At 36.7% G+C, this 22045-nt stretch overlaps 1 pseudogene; it reads right to left on the bottom strand.

The window, feature by feature from the left end:
- Positions 1-1497: 1497 nt before the first annotated feature.
- LOC102734166 (translocon-associated protein subunit alpha pseudogene) overlaps positions 1498-22045 on the bottom strand; it is a 29607-nt pseudogene continuing 9059 nt past the window's right edge.

The following is a 22045-nucleotide window of genomic DNA, read 5'->3' as shown; positions in this document are numbered from 1 at the left end:
AATCAGATGGCTTATGAAGGTAGAAGCAGAAAGGCAAAATTTCTCCCTGTATCTCTTATCAGTTGAGGGCCCTTCCTAACTCTCTTGTGGGTAACTTCCTTCTCCAATAGGTAAAAACACCCGTATTAAGGAATACTAATGTTCCCTGCTTGCTCAACTCACTATTATGCTCATGCCACGTTGGAAGTCAGCGATGTTCAGCAGGATCTGTGTGAATTCTGGAATCTGGCCACTTCCTGAGTATTAGTGTGACTGATTAAATTATTAATCCCTTCTAGGACCTGATAGCCCTCTTTCTCTGCTGTTTGAGTTGAGGAGTGGGGAGGGGGGTTCATTAAGTTACATTGGAAAATTCTTTCAAGTACTTCTTAGACAGCCTTTTTCATTGTCTCTAGTGGTTGTAGTTTGGGAGGTCTTTACCTCAATCTTGTTTAATATTCATTATATCTTATGGAAAGTCCTTAAAGTTTTCTAGAATGTGGGTGGCACTCTTACCTAATTTCCAATGATAATTGCTGATTATATTTCTTTAGATATTTAAATGGGATAATTTGAGAGGGGCTAGAATTAAAGATGTGGATTTAGATTGTTATCTTGGACCAAAAGTCTTCAAGATTACTTCATGTGAGACACTTGTTCCTGTCTATCTGGGCCCCATCTGTCTTACTTGGGAGACGTTTGGAGAGGGAAAGGGCAGCTTTTGATTTGGAAGTATGTCCCTGAGATTTTTTTTTTTTCAGTGAAATTACCTATTGATTTAGTTTCTACAATAAGTGCTATAAAATATAATTTATGTATTTAAGAATTTAGGAAAACTAAGTACTTTCTAGAACTTAAAAATAGTTCATTAATCAATGTTTATTTAATTGTGGATCATTTATAAACTATCCTTACTTAAGTCACTTTTTCCCCTTAATCCCAAGTTTTTCACTGTGTGTGTGTGTGTGTGTGTGTGTGGTACTATTTAGTTTTTGTTAAAAAATAGAGGTGAGGTTTATGTAGCAAAGTCAGCAGAAATTTTCATGCTTCACAATTTCGTCACTGGAAGATCCCCAAATTTCTTGAACCCTTGGGAGGATTTCTCAATGTGCATATTAAAGAGCAAGAAAAGAAAACAGTATTTTTTTTTAAATGCTAAAAAGTATTACTGTGTCTTTAGAATACCATTTGTAAAACAACAACATGCTTATCTGTGCCCTCAATGTAGATTTGGAACGGTTTGAGAAGACACAAATTGTTTTCTTTCATACAGTTTGAGGCATGAAATCTACCATGATATTGGGCAAATATATGTTGTATTTTTGGAGAGAAATATTAGAAACTGTAAATAAGAGACACAGGTGCTGTATTTAGTATTCTAAAGATGTGCTTCAGGTGGTACAATAATGATTCTGATGAGACCAACTGTTTACACACATCCCACACACGGATTCTAATGGTTTTAGAAAAGCAAATTTGTGACTTTGCAGAAGTGAATGTGGTACATTTTCAGCATCATTATGACCATTGACTCTGATTGCTCAGTCCACACATCTGTTGCAGTTGCCTTCTGTGGTGATATTGCTTTTCTGTCCCTCCAAACTGAAAAATACTGGGACAGTTAAGTAAAGTCTGAATTGTTGCACAAAGGACCATTTGCTCATCAGATCCCATTGATTTCTTTTGTGTCTGTGTTCTGGGAAAACTTCTGGTTGAAACTTTATCAATCTGATTCAAAGTTTTATGAGGAATGAATTCCCATTAACATTACACTGGTTTGATGAATCCATTTCTATTTTCTGTGTGAATCTCTTTTGATTTCTAGATTGTAGGAATTAATAAAATCCAATAGCTAGTAGCTCAAAACCAGCAAGAAACATATGTAAAGATTGTTTCTTCATCGAACCTACTCTTTTTCATTAATTGTAACTGTTTGATCAAAGGTAGCATCTTGGAATACATTGTCATTCAAATATTTGAATTTAGGTTTATGAGTAGATCACAGGGTCAACCACCCATGGACTCTCAAAGAGGAATGAAGGGGTCTCTCAATTGCCTGTTTCTGAAATGGCCCTACAGTGTTTAGATGAAGAATTGTGATATTCTGGATATAAAACTGGTGATCCTGAGGATAATGAAACAAAACGTCTCATTAACAACAAAAGTTCTGTACCCTGTGTATCAAGTCTATAAGGAACTTCACAATGCCAGTCTCTTTTCTCCTTTTATAAATATGGTAGAAGAAGAGGGAAAGAATCCCAAGCAGATTACTTCATGTGAGACACTTGTTCCCGTCTAGCTGGTTCCCCAAATACATCTTCTTCCTTCAAAAAAATCTGTGGCTTCATCTCTTTTAACCCTCCACTTCTTCATTTTTATTATTGAATCTTTCACTTGTTCTTCATCCACTCTAAGATATTGCACCACTGGCAACTACTTTCCAGGCCCCTCTCCAAGCAAGAGGGTGGCACACAAGACTACTAAGAGTGGTAGAAGAAGGTGAGAGAAGAGTCTCACTGTGTGGCCAGTTGAGTGTCCAGTCCCTGTCCATGGTTTGGGGGTTCTGGCAATGTTAGCAGCATTATACTTCATCTAGGCTTTGTGGTTATAATTCTCTGTGTAAGAGTTAAACTATGAGGCGCCTGGGTGGCTCAGTTGGTTAAGCGACTGACTCTTGATTTCCACTCAGGTTATGATCTCATGGTTATGAGATGGAGGTTCACACTTGGCGTGGAATCTGCTTGGGATTCTTTCCCTCTTCCTCTTCCTCCCCCTCTGTCCCTTGCCCAGCTTGCACTGTTTCTCTCTCTCTCAAAATAAATAAATAAAATCTTTTTTTCAAAAAGGAGTTACACAATGATCAGCTTGGAAGGAATAAAAATCGTGGTCATTTGGGACTCTACTGATTAAATAACATGTCTTTTGTACCTATAGACCAAGTCATTTATATTACAACCATTTTGTTTTGGTGGAGTTTTAAGTTACATTTAGCTACTCTTTTATTCAAAAATATTTTTTAATCACTTCTAAAGTGGGAGTGAAGTAGTCTTTAGAATTCCTACTATTCACAACAAACCGCAATGATTTTTCTTCCAAATGCTAATATTTAATTCATTTATTAAGTACCTTTTTATCAGAAAGTGTTTGTTCCTTAGGCTTTGCCCAAGGGTTTGGCACTCTTTGGATCTTGATATCATGGCCAGTGAAATACAGACCACGAAAGCCAAACATCCTAAGTTTCAAAGTTTTGGGAGCATGGACTGAATTCCCTGCAGAGACTTTGGACTAGATGTGACACTAATTTGGTCGCTCACATAAGCAAGTTGATTTCCTGGCCATAAAGTCAGTGGGATGTCAAATGGAACCAAGTTTTGCCTTCCTTAATCCCATCTGCCTCAACTATAGCTTAAGTATCTCTAGAGAAAAAGAGGAGGCTCCAAACACAACGTTGACTTTTATGACACTATTAATCCAAACCAGGGTAAGATGCATTAGATTCTTCCCACCCAATTAAAACAAATACATCTTTTTGTTTCTTTTTTTATTAAGTTTTTAGATTTTAATTCCAGTATAATTAACATACAGTGTTATTTAGTTTCAGGTGTACAATATAGTGATTCAACACTTCCATACACCACCCTACACTCATCACAACAAGTGCACTCCTTAATCTCCATCACCTGTTTCCCCCATCTCCCTCCCACCTCCCCTCTGGTAACCATCAGTTGTTTTCTATAGTTAAGAGTCTGTTTCTTCGTTTGTCTCTCTCTCTCTTTTTCCCTTTGTTTTGTTTCTTAAATTCCACATATGAGTAAAATCATATGGTATTTGTCTTTCTCTGATTTAGTTTACTTAGCATAATACTCTCTAGCTCCATCCATGTCATTGCAAATGACAAGATTTCATTCTATTTTATGGTTAAATATTATTCCATTATATATATATTATTCCATTATATATATTATATACAATTCCATGATATATATATATCCTTTTCTTTATCCATTCATTCATCAGTGGACACTTGGGCTGCTTCCATAATTTGGCTATTATAAATAATGCTGCTGTAAACATAGGGGTGCATGTATCCCTTTGAATTAATGTTTTTGACAAATGCATTCTTTATTTCCATTTGTAAACTATAAATCTCTAATTGAAGAACCTGGTTAAATTTCCAAAATCTTGGAATGAATCTTGCAGAGTTAAAGCCTGGTTGAGTTCCTTGAATACACAGTGAATTAATTCTAGAATGATTTCCCAGTCTCCGGGATTAGCCCTTATGGTGGGTGTTGAAATGAACCTTACTTCTCTGCATTCAGGCTGCTTGGTTGGTTTTTTTTAAGCCATGGTAATCTGATCGATATCTCCTCAGTCTCTTGCAGAAGTCCTCATTCTTACATATGGCCTCAGAACTGTTGTCAGTTTCCTTCCAGTGCCCATTTGCTTTTAGTCTTCATTTGATTCTTGAGACCACTGGTCAGCTTTCTCTGTCATCCTCTGAGTGCTAGCAGGCTGACCTTTATGGATGGATGGTCTGGCCTTCCATTTGAGGTTGGACTGTGGGATTCCATTTGAGGTTGGACTGTGGGAGGCACTGGCAGAAATTGGAGGGTGGGATAAGAGAGAGGTTGGGGTACTTATTTCCCAGACTCTCTTTTTGTTTGGTCATCTCTTGGTAGTGGCCATGTTCTACTACCGTATGTGGTAAGTGGTTATAAACCACATATTCTGTCAGATGTTTATTCCCTATTGCTTTAGGTCTCCCTGGGTTCTCGTTACAGCTCCAGACCCTCCTTGTGGCAGGGTGAATAGTGGCCCCCCATGATATTTAGATCCTAATCCCTGGAACACATGAATATTACCTCATATAAAAAAGGGTCTTTGCAGATGTGATTAAGTTAAGGATCTTGAGATGGAGAGATTATCCTGGGTTATCCAAGGGGGCCCTAAATATAGTTAAAAGTATTTTTTTTTAAGAAAAGATTTTATTTATTTATTTGAGAGAGAGAATGCCAGCAAGCACGGTGAGGGGAGGGGCAAAGAGAGAGAAAGAATCCTAAGCAGACTCCTTGCTGAGCACAGAGCTCAGTCTCATGACCCATGAGATCATGACCTGAGCAGAAACCAAGAGTCAGATGCTTAACTGACTGAGCCACCCAGGCGCACCCCCCCATTAAAAGATTTTATTTAGTTATTTATTTGAGAGAGAGAGAGTTTGCATGTGTGCAAACGGGGGAGGGGCAGAGAGGGAGAGAGTGGGAGAGGGAGAGAATCTCAAGCAGACTCCCCCGCTGAACCACAAAGCCTGACATGGGGCTCCATCTCATGACCCAGAGATCATGACCTCAGCTGAAACCAAGAATTCGACGCTTAACCGACTGAGCCACCCAGGTGCCCCTAGTTAAAAATATTCTTAAAAGAGGAAGATATAGGGAGATTTGACTACATATAGATAGGGGGAAAAACATGTGATAGAAGCAAAGTCAGAAGGAGTAAATGCTACACTCTTAGCTTGAAAGATGAAGGGACCACAAGCCTAGGAATGCAAGGAATGCAGATTGAGATCCTGGAAAACGCAAGAAAATAGATTCTTCAGTACTGCCTCGTGAGGAAGAGTGGCTCTGCCAGCCAACACCTTGATTTTAGCTCAGTAGGACTGATTTTGGACTTTTGGCCTCCAGAACTATAAGAGAAAAATTTCTGTTGTTTTAAGTCACTAAGTTTGTGGTAAATTTTTTCAGCAGCAATAGGAAATTAACACACTCCCCTTGGCATTGTAAGCATAGTGGAAACTGTTCTTGCTGTTGCCAGCTCCAGGTTGCTGCACCACCCCGTCCCTTGGTCTCCTTTAACCTGCCCCCACCTTCATAAGATGTCCCATTCCTTACACTCTGTTGAGTTACCTTTGAGACAATGCCACTTGTTTCCTTCTGGGTCCCTGACTGATACACTTTGCTTCCTCTGCCTAAGGCCAAGAGAACTAAGACCCATGACAGGGAATTCTCATTTAATTTTCAATGAGTTCCATGAGGAAAGGACAATAGGTTTTGCTTTGTTACGCTTGTTTTAATAAGTGGATTAATTAGTTTAGGAACACTGTCAGCCTGTATTTGGGAAGAGTACCAGTGGAGCAAGAAACAAAGGATCCTAAAATGATGTCATTTACATTTATGCAAATATACCATATGATGTGAGCTACACATGATGTTATTAGTCTTTCATAAATAGTCTTTTTATTGTCAAAGCAAGGGTTTACCTTGCCAACCACAATATGAAATGAAATAACTCTTATTGAAAGAATTCATTTTTAAAATGTTTCAAATGATATGTATACTTTTGAACACAGGCTTTCTGAAAAATCTCTTCTTTTTTGTTGCTGGCTCATAAGTATTCGTCCGGAAAGTGAGGATTGTCAGATGTTATTACATACACACACAAAGTCTAACAGTTTAATTTGTGGTATTTTATTCCCACTGAAGACATTAAAAGTGAGTTTGTGGTTTGCAACTGTAGAACATAAATATATTAAGTGAAAGTAAGCTGAGGTCCAGAATTAGTCTGTAAGCTGGAGAACTTTTACACTTATGCCCTTATAGAATAACAAAACATATTATTCTCTAGAGGACTGATTTAATAGCTTTTTATAGATCTGAACCAAGCAATTATTCCAAATCCTCAGTTATTTGACCTTTCCCATCATTGTTGTTACTACTATAAAAAGCATTATGTATGTAGTGCTGGGCACTGAGCAGGAATCTTGGGCATGCACTATCCCTAACTCTAAGCTTTAATCTTTTGCTATAGCTCTTCTGTTCCGAAGAGAAATGTTTGCTCAGAGAAACTAAAAGCCGCAGACAGGCCTTTGAAAGCATGTAAAAGGGTGCTTTGTAAGTGTTCAGTGAAATACTTATCTTTCTTTTTTTTATGGACCCCTGATTGATCGATTGTCTGCAGTCCTCCAAATAACCTAATTTCCACTCCTTACATGAGCAGTTGACTTCCATTCAACACTCTTCCTGGATATATTTTTTTCTTTATAACACTCATTACTTGCAAAATTATTCTGTTTAATGTATGTGTTTAATGTATTTTATCCTGTTTAATATATATATCCTGTGTAATGTTTTATGTACTTAATGTATCTTGTTTAATGTAATACAATAATGTATTAATGTAAAATTATTTGTTTTTGAAGGCTGCCTTCTCCACAAGAATATAAACCCCATGAGGATTGGTACCCACTAGATCCCTAGATCTTTGCACATACTTAACATGTATTAGGGATACAAAAAAATATTTGTTAAATGAATGATGATGCTATCAGCTTTGAGCCTTTAGGTGGTCAAGTTGACTGTGTCACAGGTTATGTGGTGCAGCTATGTTTATAACACTACATATTTTCTCTGAAAAGAAATTCATTGGAAAAAAACCACCTTAGTATGTTGGGCCAAGAAGTATGTCCCATACAGATTTCATCATCAAAGTAGGCCTAGAGTTCAAGCCATGCCCCATCCATCCAGAGATGTTCCATTGCTCAGGAGTCAGGGAGAAGCCCTTGTTACCATTGATGCTTTACTTTAAACAATTTAAAAACATGCTGTAACTCCCACTCCTATACTCCCAGAGTAGGAACAAGGATTAAAAGGCTCCAAGAGTTTCCAATCTCAGTGGAAAATTGGCTGTCACATGGAACGAGATATATACTAACTGATTTTGCCATGCAATTGGGTTCTTAATGAAAGCAGCGTAAAACAAAACTGCACCCCTCTGTATTTCATTTATGCATCTTGTACCTGGAATAAAATGTAACTTCTGTAAATCTTTAAGTTGGATTCAATAAAGCAATAATACTCTACTGTGCAAACTGACCATTTAGCTTAATGACTGATTTGTTACACCATTAACTTGTCCCATGCCTTGTCTTAGGGCTCTTTGCTAACTGAGTAGTTGTTAACTATTGTAATGAACAGATTCTTCCAAGGGGAAAAACCTCTTAAACTGGGCAGTTAGTGATATCACTGGCTGATGTATTAAAGGTGGCCATGGAATAATGAATAGATTTTAAGGTTATTAAAGTTTAATTGTAGAGACATTGTAGGATCCTAAAAAATAATTTAGAAATAAAATCAGGGAAAGAAAAAGGCATGTAGAATCTTGTCCAGGTTTTGCAATTTGCACGTTACATGTCAGATTTCTTAGCTGCTACTTTAAAAAATCTCTGTAGTCAAATTACATGGTTTGAAAGTGTAGTACTATTATTAGGAGTAGCAGCCATGGTATGCATTCTCTCTTTTTGACGAGTGTACTCTGATGTAAAAATATCTCTCATGTCCTCTAAAGAAATAGATGAAGTCATGGAGGCAGTCCATTTGGAATTAGACTAAGCTGGTGGGAAGGTGTAGATCTTCAGAAAAGAGTCCTTACAAATGGAGCAGGGAATGGATATGCTTATTAATCACAGGTAGCCTGGCCTGGATATCTACACTGAAGATTATATCGTCTTGTCTTTATAGCAGTCTTAACAACTTTTATAGAAATGTAATCAAATCATTTACTTCACTTCTCCAGTGTCTTCTACTTTGAGTTTTTGTAATATACAAGGGCCCCTTTCTCCTGTGAAGCAGAGTCATCTCAATATTCTTTTACAAAGCAAGCTATCTGGAAGTTTTTGATATGTGATTTTCCAGGACTATGTTAGTATCTGTTCTTTCAAAAACATATTAAATGAAAAACAATGAAACCATAAAAGTGTTGGAGGAAAACACCCATGAATATACACATATCACAGGGTAGGAGGGGTATTCTTCATTCTTGAAAGAAAGGCTTTCTCAGCATGGCATCAAAAGCAGAATTCACAGTTGAAATGTTCATACACTTCTACATAAAAATTAAAAATACACTTTTGAATGCAAACTACTATGAAGTTAAAAGGAAAACTAGGAACAGTACTTCTACGTAACAGATTAAATGTTAATTTGCGAAGTGTAAGAAGCAGTCTTATAAATAAATAAGAAGGATTGGAAATAACATAAATACCCAACAATGGGGAATTGACAAAATAAATTATGGGCACTCATAAAGCAAAATAAAAACATGTAGTCATAAAAAATGTTATTTTGTATAGGACTTGACAAGGTATTCATAATATAGCTAAATGAGAGAGGCAGTTACACAGGATATATAGTGTGACAAATGTATTTTTACTTTTACTAAATGTTAAATGACTAGGACAGAATTCTGGAAGGCTTAACAATAAAATATTTATAATGATCATCTCTGGTGGTAATATCTCAGGTGATTTTTAAATGATGTTATTCTAAGTTATCTAAAATGAGCATAAATTGCTTAAGTAAAAGTAAAAAAATACATCAAAACATATTAAATACACTGTGGATATATCATAGGTGTCAGGCTGCTGTTTAAAATATTCTTTCACATTTATTTTATTTTTGATGAATTATCATTGAAAGCTTTTTTGAGTCGATGCCTTTGCAAACCATATTGAATCTTCCAGATCCTTGGGGGCATAAGTTGATATTTAAAGTTTTTGTCGATAGGTTACATGATGATCTAATATATAGAATTCTATCATTTTGGAATTTACAAATCAGAGGGAAAATGATGCAGTTACTGCTTGTTTCTGTGCACAACAGAGGAGCACAACCCAGAAGGATGCTGGTCATTACAGCACCATTGCTCATGCTGGTAATAAAGGCTCTGGCCATAAACCCTGCTCCTGCCGTGGCTGTGCTAACATAGCTCTGTGCCAGGAACATAGGGAAATAATCATTGGAAAAATTACATTAAAAATGTGCTGCCACAGTTTGACTACTTTTTCTACGTATCTCGTTGTGGTCTACCACTGGTATTCTAAACAGGTACTAAATGGACCAATTCTTGCTTTTACATAGTTTTCTCTATCCGCGCTCCCCGCCACCATAGTAGAAGTATGATGCTATGTGTAACTAAACTATTAGTGGGGGCTCCTGAGTCTCTGTTCAAATCCTGCTACTGCCACTTGCTAATGTGTAACCTTGGACAAGTCACTTCACTTCTCTGTTCTTTGGTTTTCAAGTCTTGCTGAACTCGTTTCTACTCCCTCCACCATACCATATCCATTAAGACTCCCTGCCCAAATCTCTACCTATTGTGTACCTATTTCCTTCTCCTCCTCCACGCTCTGTTTTGTCCACTGTAGGACATCCATTGACAGAAACCACCTGCTTACTTGAGCCTCTGCCTAATGGCCATTGGCTCTTTCAATGTACTACTGGCCAAGGCAGATTTTGTTCCTGCTGGAGAATCATTGGATCAACAGCATGCTGTCTGTATTAGCTCTGTTAGGTCTATGGGTCCTTCCAAATCTATCCATCTTGCCAAAAATGAAGCTCCATTTATGGGATCTGTAATCTGTTCATGTCAGAATCCTCTTCTCAATTCCTTTTGTGGCCATTGATGCCAGCAATAAATTAACTCCTCTTCCCCATTCTATGAAGACAGAGGCAGGTGACATCAAATTGGCCTGATTTACCTCCATGTGGGGAGCCTGGGAAATTATTCATACAGAAGATGCTTCTTGCTTTTGAATGGAGGAAGAGGTCAACTGACCATCTCAACTCATGCTCAAAAAGCCAAAATGAGCTCATTTAATCTGAAATAATAAAATTGTTTATAAAATTGTATTGATGTCTTAAGTCTTTAGTGTTTAAACATTTTTCGTCAGCTGTCAAGAGATGTCCACAGAAAGCAGAAAATATAAAAGTCAGTTCTCTGACTAGAGTGGAAAACTGCTTTATTTGAAATTCTCTTGCTGTCTCCTATAAAACTGAAGACACGTAAAAATAACCTCTTATTTGCATATAAAATAGCTATATAAAATTGGTCTACAGCTTATCTCATGCTGTAAACACAAGGAAAGGAGAAAACACACATTTGTATGTACAGCTTATATTGAAAAGTCTTATTAAACCTAAATTACGCATTTCCATTCAGGAAAAACTTCTCCACTAATAGAAAACTGCAGCCATTTTGCTTGGCAAAACACTCCAAAAGTTCACATGGTAGGAACTATTTTGCTATGTTTATATAAGCTGTTGGTTTTATTCCAAGGCAAACTATTTGATTAAAATACCATTTGTTAGCCTCCTGTGGAATATGGCTGCACTACTGAGAAAGTGTCATCATTTTTGAGGTTAGTAAATGTGAGTCATAGGGTAGAGAGAGTAGGAGTAGGCAGAGAGACTGCAATGCAGACCTGATGCCTGTGAGAGCAGAGGAGGAAGGAGATAGGAGGACTGGATAGGAAGACTCTCAGACTAGTGCAGTTCTGAGATAGGCTCAGCTAGGCTGATAAGGAGCTGGAGAGTAGACTGCTCATTAGAAGAGTTCTCTGTTGGGCAAGAGCAGCCTGGAGAGTACATGGCTTCGGCATGAGTGCTTCAGCACATTCTGAAGTGTGGGGGCTGTTAGCTAAGTACAATCTTTGCAGCATGTTCTCTCTTGAATGGAGACTGGAATGTGTACCTCCATGCTTGTCCTGCTACCATGGTAGCCATTTGCTGCCTCCAAGCAGATGTTCTTATATGCTACCCAGCTTTTCTAGTTGGTACTGGCAGGAAGATTAATCTGATATACTATAATGTTCCACAGCCATAAGCAGACTCTTGAATCTTATTTGTTTTAATAAAAAATTTAATTTAGTTTTGGTATCAAGGATTGGTAATCATGAGACATTTCTCTCTGGAAGTTCTTCACAAAATGATATAAACTTAAAGAAGGAGTAAAGACAGTCTTTTATCTGATAAATTGGTTTTCTTCTCTTCTCCCTTACCGGGACAGAGCATTCTCGGTGCCTGCTACCTGACATGTCCTAGTGACTGACTAGAAATGAAACTCCTATGGGGAGAAATAATTGCTATATCATCAAGTCTTTGGTCCTCAAGTATCTTCTTCATTAATTTTTCCTACTTCTAGCCTTCCTATTCCAGTTTGATTTTGCCACTATTGAAGTTACTAATGGCTTTCTAATGACTTGATGGGGTGGGCTGGATGTAAGAAGGTGACGGGCATGTAAGTAATCTCTACTGATAGTAGATTGAATCACTCGAGGCCAAGAATTAATTTTTTAAAATTATTTTTGTTTATAGGGTGAAACACATAACAGGTACTCAATTCTTTTTTTTTTTTTTTAAAGATTTTTTATTTATTTATTTGAGAGAGAGAGAGAGAATGAGAGAGAGAGAGCATGAGGGGGGGAGGGTCAGAGGGAGAAGCAGACTCCCCGCTGAGCAGGGAGCCCGATGTGGGACTCGATCCCAGGACTCCAGGATCATGACCTGAGCCGAAGGCAGTCGCTTAACCAACTGAGCCACCCAGGCGCCCCAGGTACTCAATTCTTGAATGATTGAATAATGATGTAGATGTTGGATAGGAGCCGAATGCGGTTCACTTGGAATGCATTTGGTAGTGATAGAAAGATCTTGTGGTGCTCTCGAGACTGTCATTGTCTTCCTCTTGTGAGTTTCTAAGCAGGAAAATTTTGTTATGGTGGCTAGATGCTCCCTGAAAGATGCAGAAAGACAATATTAAGTGACAAGAAATAGGGAGGCAAGTTTAGGGGCGCCTGGGTGGCTCAGTTGGTTGAGCAACTGCCTTCGGCTCAGGTCATGATCCTGGAGTCCCTGGATCGAGTCCTGCATCGGGCTCCCTGCTCAGCAAGGAGCCTGCTTCTCCCTCTGACCCTCCCCCCTCTCATGTGCTCTCTCTCTCTCATTCTCTCTGTCTCAAATAAAAAAAAAAAAAAAAGAAATAGGGAGGCAAGTTTAAAGACAGGGAGCATAACTGTAAAAATTATGGAGAGTCAGAGTTGAGTAGTTGCTAAAGCCAAAAACTTTTATTATCAGGCCCTTTACAGAAAATATGATCACTGAAATATAAGCCAAGAGTGGACATGATGAAGACCAACATCATCAATTTAACAATTTTGTCTGGAAGCAGGAAGACTTTTTTAGAGATTTCCATTAATATATTCTCAATATTTTGGCAGCATTGGATCTTACCTCTATTACCTATCTCCTAGATATCTCTCCTTTTCCACACTCTTCACTTTTTCCTTCTTCATCTCCCCCTTCCACTGCATTTGCTTTCCTCTTCATCTTCTTGTCTCATTTCTTTTCCTTCCCCTTACTATCTTTTCCTTCTTTTCTACCTCAAGAAACTTAATTCCCCAAATTTTCTGCCAAGTTGTTAATAATATATAAATAGGGTTTAAATTATATATTCGATGTACTTAGACTTTAATTTGTCTTCTTTCAGAGGTAGCATTTCTAGTACCATGTTCTCCTAAGGCAGAGCACACCTGTACTCTTCCATGAGGTACAGAATTCCACAGTGGATTTCACACTAAATCCACTCACATCACTGGCTTTAGATGCATCTTGCTATACCGGTTTATGTGAGTGTCACCACCTGCAGTTTAAATAATGGACAATTTCACTGGATCCGTATAGCCTCTGGCTCTTATGTCATATTTCTTCCCTACCACCTCTAAAGAAATGCCTATTTTTTTTTCTTCCCCAGTTATTACAAATCTAGTCACTACTACAGAAGCACAATTTTCTAGTCCCTTCAGTTTTGCTTGTATTGATTTTTAGCTCTATTTTATTTACATTGCTTTTAAAGTAGTATGTGGGCATTTGCATTCATACAGGTGGCTCAATGAAAGAACACTGTGCTCTTTGTACTCAGCAAGCAATTTTTCTCATTTGAGATCCCTTTTTTAAAATTAAGTAATATAGTAATTTAAGTAGTAAGTGCTTCCTGTAAGAGATTTTATTATTGCATACCTTCTACCATGAATACTATCATTTACCATGAGCAAACCAAAATAAAGAGGATTTGTGAACTATCAATTAAGTTGACCCCAAATCAGTAATACACAACTCCAAATTCCCACACATCTTCGACCTACATTCTATTCAATGGACATCTACCTCCTGCTTAACAAATAGTCAAGAAACCACACAGTATCACAAGATTTTCCTAAATCATTTTTGAAAGGTTAACTTATGAACAAATGAAAGGTAAAAGACATAAAGACATAGTATAAGCAATTAAGTTTTTTTTGCAATTAAGAATTTTAATGCAATTTAAAGTAATGATAACGTAATTATCTGTAGTAGCATGCTCCTGTTAAAATCGCAGAGTAAGCCACATTAAAATGTTAAAGGGGAAATTTCAACTACTTAGGCAACAATGATATGCAAGATGACTTAATTATTTTTTTGGAAACTGATTTTGAAGATCTTTATGAAGATTTAAATGATGGTGACTCTGATGAGTAAGGAGGCATTAGTTTAGGGTTGCTGCTATTGTGAAGATAGAATTTCATGCAGATTCCAGTTTGAAGGCGGATGGCCCAGAATGGCAATTCAAGATTTCTTCCTTCCTTTTTCTGTGACTTTCTGGACCTGCTTTGACTAATTCCCCAAAAAGTGATTTCCACAAAAGAGAAGGTGACAAGAGAGCTTCAGGCATCCAGTGTAAACCACTCTTGACCCTGAAAACCCCTTGAAGTCCTTTGAATTAAACAAGGTCACAAAAATATTATTAATATTTATGATTTCTTTCTTTTTTATTTATTTGAGAGAGAGCAGGAGCAGTGGGGGGAGGGGCGGGCAGAGAGAGAGGGAGAAGCACACTCCTCACTGAGCAGGTAGCCTGATGTAGGCTTGATCCCAGGACCCTGGGATTGTGACCTGAGCCGAAGGCAAATGCTTAGCCAACTGAGCCACCCAGGCGCCCCAATATTTATGATTTCTAATTTTATATTTAAGTAAGTTTAATGAACATCCTTATATACATTTTTCCTTAGAATAAATTAATAGAAATGGAAGTTTGGGTCAGACAATAAATATATTTTTGAAGCTTTTGATACTTACTGCAAAAATGCACAGTAGAAAATGTGTAACAATTTACAGTCCACTGACATTGTATGAGCAATCCTATTTCCCACTCCTTACTCTTCATCCAGCCCTCTAAAATTGATTCCTTTTCAAAAGTATTTGTCAGCTTGATAGATAAAAATGGCAATTTATTTTATTATTTTGTGTCTTTTTGACAATAGAAATGTAGACAATTTTTCATATTTTTATAGCACATAAATATTCCCTACCTCTCTTGTGGTATTTGTTCAATTTGTTTAACTTTTCCATCTTTCTCACATCATTACTCTGTCTTCCTGGTCTTAATCTATGTTTAGATAGAAGAACTTATTCCAGCAGATAAGGATAACAGAGCTGTTCAGACCAGCAAAGAAATTTCTAACAGGATACTCATATGTAGAATAGCTTGCCTTTTGAGGCAATGGACTTCTTGCTGGAAGCATCTGTCTTTGGGGATTTCTTCAGTTGCTAGAAGTTTGAAATAGATGAATTTGGCTGTCTATTCAACCTCTGAAACCCTAGGATCCCTTTGAATTTTTGCACTATGGTTCCTAGAGAAATTTTAAAAACCCACAAAACTTTTGTCCCAATAGTTGAGTAGTTAGAAAACACCTGCTCCTTATAGAAAGAGCCAGTAAGGTAACTTTTGAAACTTAAGTGAGCCTCAACTCAACTGTCTACCCACAAAGGACAGGAGGGGCATGTTCTTCTGCAATGAAATCTCAGACAGTGACTCAGCACGTGCAAACTAGGTGTTCATTACACACTGTTTTGAAGGAATACAGTCAGGAAACACCAATAGCAATAATCGTCTTGACACAAAATATGACATTAGGTTTTTTTCCGGTTTCAATGTAAACAGTGCATTTATAGTCCACTTAACACTAAAAGGTAATTTTCTCCTAATGAACAGAAGAGTTGTTAAAAAAAAAATTATGATATACCTAGAGAGGTGACTATTTTTAATGGAATTATGCATGCTTGATTCTTATTACCATAATTAGCTTTTCCCCTGTTATGTGTTTTGTGGGTTTGTATTCTAGGAGAGTGCTAAATCAATAGCAGCCTCATCAGTGTCTGAAAAAAAGTTCAAGCCAAATGAACTTTCCCATATGGTTGTAAAATAAACTGCCATAAATTAACATGAGGGTTTTTTTTCATGCTCTTGTAGAGCCTGAAATCACCAAGAATACATCTTTTTTAGACATACAATTATATCACATTTGGGGTGGGGGAAAGGTACCAAAGTAAAAATATGAAAGAATATGCTGTTGTGTCACCTTTTCTTATTTCTTCCCCTATTATTCCTATTTCCTATGAAGTAATCTGGAATCCTTGCTATAATAAGATGAATTATCTTACAAGTTGAGGCAATAAAAAAAGGAAAAAGAAAAGGATACAATACACAGAAACAAAAGATGAGGGCCAGGCTTTGCCTATAACTCTCATTATGTACAGAACCATTGTGAATTATTTTGCAATTATATTTTTAAAAAATTCTCTTAAGGCATTTTCTCCAGTTGGTTAGTTCTTGTAACATCATCATCTCGTACCATTAATATCATCAAACATCACATAAGGTCCCATTCTGCATAAAATACATTAGAATTACTGCAATTTGGAGCTCACGATTTGATGCTGATCCCAATGTTGGTGATAAATGTTTGGCACTTACAGTGTACCAGGGTCCTGGGCTGTGCCCTTTGGAGGTGTTACATTACCTCATTTAATTCTCTTAACAATCTAATGAGGCAGACGCTGTTATTAAAGCCCATTTTAAGATGAGGAAACTGAACCTCAGAAAACTTAAATAACGTGACCAAAGTTGTCTACCTAATAAAAAACAGAACTGAGGAGTTCTGACCCCAGAGCCTACACTCTTCAGCAGTATGATTTGTTAGCTACCCACCAACCATCTCAGAGAGGAAAATTTGAAAATTGACAGACTTAAAGGATATGTGGACAATATAAACTGTGTAGGCTTTTAGAAAGCCAGTGACTAGAACGTAGTGGGGAGCTCTGAGTAGTGAGATGAGGGTGATGATATATTATCACATGGAGTGAGAATCACCACTGGCAGTATTGGGAAGCAGGCTCAGTTTCAGTTTGGATTCCTCCAAAGTTTTCTTTTCCATCTTTTCCCACCTGTTACACTGCTTTGCTTTCATTCTCTATTCTCTTCCTCAGTGAAATGTCTACTGGAGTTCAAAGGTCTTTGCTGAGTTTTAGTGATAAGATTTAAGGTTTGCCTTATGGTAATAACCTTGTTTGTGTATTATTCTTATGGTATATACACAAACTGTAAAGGTTTAGATATGGTAAAACTCAGCTACAATTTTTCAGTCACTTCCTCATGGAAGACTCATGGAAGCTAATTCAAATTTTATAAAATGAGAGAAGTAAGGAACTTGATCAAGGAAGTCTTTAAGAACTCATTAGAGCTCGGGCGCCTGGGTGGCTCAGTTGGTTAAGCGACTGCCTTCGGCTCAGATCATGATCCCAGGGTCCTGGGATTGAGTCCCACATCGGGCTCCCGGCTCAGCAGGAAGCCTGCTTCTCCCTCTCCCACTCCCCCTGCTTGTGTTCCTGCTCTCGCTGTCTCTGTCTCTGTCAAATAAATAAATAAAATCTTTAAAAAAAAAAAAAAGAACTCATTAGAGCTCAAAGGCATCAACTTTTAGTTCTCTGAAAATGGGCTGTGAACTATACAGGACCCTAAGACCAAAGTAAGAGCTGGAGAGTGAGATTGCAGGGGATGACTTGGGTTAAACGAGGAGAAAGGTTGTTGACAGTTGTTCTTCCAGTAGAGGCCCTGGAATGTGGACAACGGAGCCCACTTAGGTCTAATTCTGGGTCTGTTAGTGACCACCTGAATTATCTACAGCAAGGTAGTTAAGCTCAGTTTTCTCATTTGTATCATGGAGTTGAAAGAGCCTTCCTCACTGTAATTGCCTGAGGATTTGATGTTTGAATATCTGTAGAACTTTTAGGACTAAACCATACCTAGCAGATAGGAGATGTTCTACTGAAATGGTAGTTTCCACCTTCCTCCACTCTTCATTCCTTCCTGGTGGTGAAAGTAAGATGTTCCCCACAATTGGAGCCTGGTAACTGCTTGTGCCTCAAAGGATTAACCAATTTGTAAAAGATCATTAATAAAATTATAGCTACTATGGACTGAACACATTGTATCCTTCCTGAGCGGATTCTGTGCTAGCTGTTCTTGTGTTATTTCACAGTTCAACCTTACGATATACTTGTGAGGTAGATGTAATTATTCTCATTTATGGAGGAGGAAGCTGAATGTGTAGCTCTTGCCCAAACTCTTGCCATATACTTGCGATTCCCTGGGCCAAATATTATTAAACTCAAAAAACAGTGTTCTTTCCACTCAAATATGTGCTTGCATTAAAGGTCATTTTACTGAAATGATTACTGGGAAATTTATATTGCAAGTCTACATTTTATTCTTTATTCTTAATTGTCCCCTTAACGTTTAATTTTTTAGAAATTTGATTTTGTAATATTTGATTCATATAAGGAAGGATCATATGCATGATACATGAAGGTTATAAAGCAAGATAACATAAACACTTTGAATCCATTCCCAATTTAAGAACTAAGACGTTTCTAGGCTTTTTGGACTTTCCTATGTGTTCCTTCCAGATCTTTCGTCCTGTTTGCTTTTCCCTTATTTTAGACCAGGAAGGACAAATACCATATGATTTCACTCCTATGTGGAATCTATAAAACAAAACAAATGAATAAACAAATGAACACAAAGCAGAATTAGACCTATAAATACAGGGGACAAACTGATGGTTGCTAGAGGGAAGAGGGATAGGGAGATGGACAAAATAGGTGAAAGGGAAGGGGGGTAGGCTCCCAGTTATGGGATGAATAAGCCATTAGAATAAAAGGTATAGCATAAGGAATATAGTCAATGGTATTATAATAACATTGTATGGTGACAGAGGGCAGCTATACTTGTGGTAAGCATAGCATAACATATAGAGAAGTTGAATCACTATGTTGTACACCTGAAACTAATGTAACATTAATGTAATTAAAAAATTAGTTTCATAACATATGTAAGTATCTCTAGGCAATTCTTTATTTGTTTTTTAGTTTTTTCAAAATGATTATTAGTTTCATCACATATGTAAGTATCTCTAGGCAATTCTTGTTTTTTAGTTTTTTCAAAATGATTTCATACTATGTTCAGTCTTCTGTTTGATGTTTTGACTTGACATTATGTTTCTAGGATCCTTTCATGTGATAGCTTCTAGTCCTATTCATTTTCATTGTTATATCATATTCCACTGCATTTTTCAAAATTTATTTATCCATTTTCTTTTAGATGGATATGGAAGCTATTTTTTTAATTTAAAAAATTAGCTGTAAAGCACACTGTTTTTACTGATATTCATGGAAATACCTTCTGATGTACATGGGCAAGAGTTTCTTCCAAGTGTACACCCAAAAGTGGAAATGCAAAGACAAAGGGTATGCACATATTTATCCATACTAAAATGTGCCAAATTTATTTTTGAAGAGGCTGTATTAATTCATACCCTTACCAGCTGTGTATAAGAATATCCTTTGCTTCATGTTGTCTCCAAGCCTTGTTGGTATCAGACATAACTTTTCCCCAATCTAATTAATGTTAAATACTATCTTGTTGTGGTGTCATGTTCATTTCCCTTATTATTAACCAAGTTAGACTTCTTTCTCAGTTTATTGGGCTTTTAGTATTTTCTCTTCCATAAAATTACCTCTTCATAGTTTTGACCATTTTATTTTGAGTTGCCTGACTTAGAAATTTCATTTGAATTAGTTCTTAATATATTTTGGATATTAATGTGTATAAATATCTTTTCCCAGTATTTGATTTACCTTTTCACTTTCTTTAGGATGCTTTGTAATGTATCATTATTCTTCATTTTTATGTAGTAGAATTTATCAACCTTTTATTGTATGGTTAGCATTTTTTAGTTTGATGAAGTCCAATTTATCAATTTTCCCTTTTACGGATTGTGCTTTCCTGTCAAGTTTAAGAAATCTTTGCTTTGTCCTAGATCTTGAAGATTTTCTCTTTTTTCCCTTTAAAGTTTTATAGTTTTATATTTACACAAGTCCAATGGGTCACAATTAAGTTTATGATCCATTTTAAGCTATTTTTTTTTATAAGAAGTAAAGTTTAGGTTGAGATTCACATTTTGTGATTGGAGGCACCATTATTTTCAGCCCCATTTATTGAAAAGGCTCTTCTTCCTCCACTGAATTACTTCTGTACCTTTGTTAAAAATCAGTTGAGCATATTTGTGTGAGTCTATCTCTGGGTTCTCTATTTTATTCCATTGATCTATGGTTCTGTCCCTCCACTGACTGTGCTGTCTTGATTATTATAGCTATATAATAAACACTAATATCAGAGTGATTTTTTCCACTATGTTCTTTGTTGTCAAGTTGTTTTAGCTATTCTAAGACCTGTGCCCTTCTATATGAATTTTTTAAGAAACTTGCTATGCCTACAAAAAATTTTCAATAGGATTTTGATAGGCATAGACATTACATTAAATCTATAGATCTAGTGAAGAATTGATATCTTTACCATGTGGAGTCTTCCAATTTATGAAGACAGTATGTCTCCCCATTTATTTAGGACATGATTCATTTCATCAGTATTTTGTGATTTTCGGTATATAGATCCTGTACATGCTGTGTTTTGAATATACCTAAGTACTTAATTTCCTTTGGAACAATTTTAATCTTGGTTTCTGCATGTTTGTTGTTAGTATGTGGAAATGTGATTGATTTTTTATGTTGATTTGTTATCTTTTGACCTTATTGAACAAACTCATTTGTTAGTTCTAGGATTATTTTTGTAGATTTCTTGGGATTTTCTTTGTAGATAACCATGTTACATGCAAAGGGAGACAGTTTTATTTCTTTCTTTCTTTCCAATTTATATGCCTTTTATTTTTTTTGCCTTATTGCAGTGGCTAGAATTTCCAGTAGTATATTGAATAAGAGTGGTGAGAGTAGATGTCAAACATCCTTACCTTGCTGATGTTACAGGGAAAGCATTCAGCCTTTCATCATTAAGTATGATGTTAGCATAGGTTTTTTGTGGATGTTCTTGATCAAGTTGAGGTTAACAACTCTCTATTCCTAACTTACTGAGAGTTTCTATTATGAGTGGTATTGGATTCTGTCAAATGCTTTTTCTATGCCAAATGACACGACCATATAATTTGATTAGCACTTTTTTTTTTTGTCTTAAGAAGCAAAGGAAAAGAAACAGACTCTGCACTAGGTTCTGGGCTTTTCAGCTGACAATAGTAGTGGTTTATTACAGTTTTTGAACACATTAGGAAGTAAATCTCTATTGTAGATAGCCCTGTAAATCCAAAGCTATAGGAGGTTTAGAAAAATACAGGTTTTAGCAGCAGCTGTAAAATGATGATAGCACTAAAAGTCTAATGTTGGATTTTTCTAAGTCCTTAAACATAACATTGGGCATGAGTCAGTCATACGTTTCAGTCTTCAAAGACATAGAGAAGATATTTTGTCCCTAAATTCTTTCCTATTACTTTGTTTGTACTATGGAATCACGTAGTTGGTAGACTGAGTAAAAAGTAGCATAGACTTTTGTTGCCATCAACTGCTTATAATTCCAATTCACATTCTTAGAAAGATAAGATGCAAAGCAAACTGTTAGCAAAAATCCTCTCAAGTTTAACATGAAATGGGCTGTCCTGTTGGAATTAGACAATGCATGCCAAAGCATTGTCTTCCAGATCAACTTCAAGCCATGAAAGAGCTGCACACAAAGGTCTTCATTTACATTTTCTCTGTGTTATTCATCCCTCTTGTGGACAGGGCTAGGGCTGAGAAGTGGAGAGGATGCAAAGGGAAATGAGTAACGGACCTTGGTACTAAGGAGAAAGACAGACTCATAAACAATTCTGAGGTTATTACGTAAGTATAGCTAAGATATGGATGAAAAGTGACAAAGAAAAGCATCCAAATGCTTCATTTATGTGACAACATAAGCCCATATGTTTGAAATAATTGGTGTGACAATCAGAACCTTTCAGTTTCCATCTGGATATATGTTA

This window comes from Leptonychotes weddellii, chromosome 3 (genome assembly GCF_054177405.1).
Source record: "Leptonychotes weddellii isolate Sample4059 chromosome 3, ASM5417740v2, whole genome shotgun sequence".
Lineage (NCBI taxonomy): Eukaryota > Metazoa > Chordata > Mammalia > Carnivora > Phocidae > Leptonychotes > Leptonychotes weddellii.
The sequence above is the reverse complement of the archived record's forward strand: the minus strand, read 5'-3'. Positions and strand labels throughout refer to the sequence as shown.